Genomic DNA, 4,539 nt, shown 5'->3' on the forward strand with positions numbered 1-4,539 from the left:
TCAAAAGTGTTTGATGTAAATAGCAACAGTAATGTTTACAATTTCATAAAGATATTCAGCCTGAAAACAAATTGCATAATATTTTTAAAAAGCAAAAAGGATTATTTTAAATAAATTTCTAATGTAATAGTTTAATATTTTATGAATCATAAGAAGAGCTGCATCACACATGAAACGACCTCCAGCAGCTGATTAGCTTAGTTAAGCACAAAGACTGAAAACTGGAGGAAAGAGTTAGCTTTGAACCTCAGTAGCTCGCTAATCAACTTAAGTTTTATTTGTTTTAAAAAACTGAAGTGTAAAAACATCAACCCCCTTTTTATGGGGGTTATGTGTCAGACTATTCCTTTGAATTATAACCCCACATAAAAAAACAGATAATTGTCATTTTTACGCTGAGTTCTAGAGGTGCTGATAGGACTATTCTGTAACGTTCAGACTGACCCGGGCTGCATGTTCTTTATGCAAAATTAAGCAAAGTTGCCAGCTGTGGCTTCATATTTAATATCATACCAATCATCTCATCTAACAGAAAACAAATATGCGTATAGTTCCTAAAAATGTCAAACAACTAATATTATTTTTGATAATAACATCAGAGAAGTTGGCAGCACCGGACAGGAATCCAGAGGAAGCATTCTTTCCTAAGGTTCTAAAGTATCAGACTCTTGTAAATAAATGCTTTCTCTCTGTTTGTGAATGAATGCAGACTACTTTTGTTTATGTTTGACAGTCTGTGTAATATTAACTGTGAAGTCAGGGGTTTGTCAGGGAGAGATACTTTGTTAAGGAGCTGCTCTGTCTGTAGATATTGGCATTTGCTGTATTTATAGGAACACAGCAGTTTGCATCCTTAGTTGGAACAAAAGTAGAAATGCAATAAATCACAGAGTTTACAGTGAAGTTTTATATCAGTCATCATTTTTTTATGTCCTGGCAGTTAGTTATGAATTACGTGCACATTGCTGAGACAGGCTTACTCATTGTTTCCAAGATCAAAACCAAGCAAGGTGAAGCAGCTTGCAGCCCCCCCCCTAAAGTTAAAACACATTTACATTAGACAAGACAATGTCAGCATTGTCCAAGACGAAGTTGTCACAAGAACTTGTTTCTATGTAAATACATCTCTTCTGTAAAAACCTAATTTGAATTTTCCAGTTTCTGTCCTCCTTGTCACTGCTGCTATTTCATAATCTTGCCAAGGATATGTGCTTATTTGCAAAGATGACACTTTTGTAAAAATAAAAATGTGAAATAAAAGAATGAAAAAGACTAGAGAAAAAACTAGAGAAAAGAATGGTGATTAATTGTGCCTGAGTTATGCATGAGGACATGGAGACACATTTGGGAACAAAAGCACACACTCGTTATTTTACTATTTTTAATCCTTCTGTGTTGTCTTTCAGGTTGTCTTTCAAGTTTCAAGTTTTTCTTCTCGGCAAGATATCCCTCTGTGTGTGTGTGTGTGTGTGTGTGTGTGTGAATTCATTAACGGTGTTTAAGCCAAAGCTTTAAACTAACAGCAATAACTCTAATGTCAGCATTTATACCATAGTTCTCCCTAATCCCCAGGATAAACAGAAACTGAACAGTGCATTATATTTCCACTGCTGTCCTTGCAGTGTGGAGGAAGCCTGTAGATAAGATGCTATCTGAGAGATGAACAGCATAGCATACTTCGTTTCCTGTGTCGCTGTTGTGGACTGGCCATGTCGTGCGTGTGTGTGTGTGTGTGCACAGACTTAGTCATTTGTTATTTGTTTTTTTTCTTGAAAAGCTCATTACCTTATAAAACACAGACAGGCATACTTGATTGTAAATGATTTCCCAAATTATTCAATCTCAGCTCATTATTTAGAAATTTTCATTGTTTCATAATACCAGAGTGGTACTGCAGATAGTTTGCAGCATAAGCCCCGTCTCTCTACAAAAGTAAACTCGACAACTGCCACCAAATTTCACATTTTAGCAGGGACAACAATAACAGCAAAAGAATAAACACAAAGAAGCTAACCTCTTTTTTTTATAGTAGTTTAACAGAAAATAAAAAGCCAGCTTATTTGACCCTGTTTGTATCTCTGAAAAACCAGGAGGAATGGCATACTGTGTGAAAAGCAGCACAAGAATTTTTTGGGGTTTCGGGCAGATTTTTCATTACGTGACTGACAGTATCCACTGTGTCTGACCTATTCAAGAAAAAAAATGGGGCAGTTACCAAGGAGAGAAACCAATCGTTCATTCTAAAAATATAATCAGGGAGCCCAGCTGGAGAGAGGTGCTGGTGCACAGTCCTCCTTTCTTTCTGTCTGTCATGGCTCACAAGGAGCTGCATATAATAAACAAGGCTTGTATGATCATTATGCTAGCAGTGAGTGTCCATTCATGCCCCACCTCACCGCAGGCTCGCTGTTTAGCTGGGGTGTGCCAAGTATCAGGAGATTTGTCTGCTAATTGGTTTGTGTGACTCTGGGAAGAGCTTAAAAGGAAAATTATGACTGATGAAAGAAAACAATAAACAAAGAACACTTGAATGCATGAAAATACCGAACAACCTATCAAAATATTAGATAGCAGAGATGACCAGAGGGAAGGTAAGGAAGTCAGATATTGACACCCATTTTTACAACACTACTGAATGAAATTAGATTAAAGCTATACTTTTTAGAGCAACCATGTGATTTGGGCCACAGGTCCCAAGATGGAAGGGAGGCCTAGAAAAGCTACACATGATATTTCTAGGGAGGAATGACCCTCCCCCAAAACACCAATTTAATGATGATACTCTCATAGACTGACCCAATCTTGTCTTGGGTTTTTCAATAGTGGTTATTTTTGTAAGGGTGCTGCCTGAAAAATGACATCCTCTTCTCTCAGCAAGAATTGGCATTTTTAGCAATATAGCCACAGATATAATTCATTAGACAGGCCGACTATAATGAACCAGCACTGAGCCACAAAGCGTCCAATTTCCAGTGTGTCCTCTTTCTCCTGAGAGCTGTGGTTATAATGACAGTGCTGTTTGTTGCCTAGTTTCGAGCTGAATCATGATCACACAGCCACTGGCCCCTTTTCTCACCCTCTCTCTTTGGAGAAAATATCAGTTCTGCTTTCAGATTATATCATGTGCATTAGACAAGTGTGTTTTGATTTATTTCATTATTTTAACAGCCTCTAATTAAGATGGCATGATGTGACTGAGCCGCTTCTTTGTCTTTTAATTTATTTTTTATGCTTCGTGAGATCTCCTGATGGGAAGGCATGTAGCTTTTGCAGCAGCAATCCTGTCAGCACTAATCTATGTAAAATGGTCAACAGCAGCGCGGCTGTTTTGCTTTAAGCTCACTTCTGTTTGCAGGGTAACCAGTTTAGAGTGAAGAAACTCTCAGCTCTCAGTTCAAGAATGAAAAGGATGATGATAAGCTGTGGCTCATGCATCAAGAGGGCTTCTTGTCTATAATCAGTTTCCCCAAATGAATCTTTAAGACATGATATGCTAATGTCATGTTACAACTATAGCCTCAACAGTAAAACAAACCCCAGTGCAGCCCCCTGAGTATTACTCAGACATAAACAGATAATGTTTTCTGCCCATTTGCCTTTGGTTTTATTTGCTCATCTGTGCTCTGTCCATTAGCCTTTACTACATGGGCATGTATTCCACCCATTTGTCTGCAGCTGATGGAGCACTCAGCAGTCACTTTACTGTAGAGTGGACCTCTCAAGCATATTAGTTTATAATTTTTTCATGTTCACTTGCATTTTTATGATCATAGACCATTATTGCCACATAATGGATTTTTGTGTTTGAGCCTTAATGGAGTCACTGCACTTTTGTTTTTCTTTCTCTATTAGAGTTTAAGTGTTTGTTTGTTTGTTTGTTTGTGTTTTTTTATTACTACAGAATTGTAGCACATTTACCATATCACAATTTATTGTTATCATTGCTATTTCTTGAACAGTGAAGAAACCAATTCAGCCAACAAACTAACACAATAAAGTATAGACGATAGAGTCTAATATTAAATTCCATACTGCAGATCTATTCCATTAAAAATAAAATGACAGAAAATAAAATAAATTCATATATGCTGGCTTGTTATTATTATTATTATTATTGTTGTTGTTGTTGTTGTTGTTAAGCTTCACCTTTTACTTAGGCTTATTATTACTTATTATTACCCCTCAGTGTAGGAAGGAGCGCTACCGCAGGTCTTTCATTCCCGCTGCTGTTAGGCTGTATAATTCTATGGTCTAGTCCTCTTTCTTCCCTTATGAGGACTTGTATATAGCTTTATAGTGTACTATTTTTACTTACCTTGTAAATTGTTAATTTATTTCACCTCTATATTTTTTTGTAACTGTTTATGCACACTTTTTGCACTCTTCTTGTGTTCTTGTGAGCTGCCACAACAAGTGAATTTCCCCACTGCGGGATCAATAAAGTTCATCTTATCTTTCATCTTATCTTATCAATAGACGTCAGAGTCCTTCTCTTATCCTATTGGCTACAGCCTATTTAGCTACAGATTTCGGATTGGC

Source organism: Scatophagus argus, chromosome 19, assembly GCF_020382885.2.
Source record: "Scatophagus argus isolate fScaArg1 chromosome 19, fScaArg1.pri, whole genome shotgun sequence".
In the NCBI taxonomy this organism is placed as follows: domain Eukaryota; kingdom Metazoa; phylum Chordata; class Actinopteri; family Scatophagidae; genus Scatophagus; species Scatophagus argus.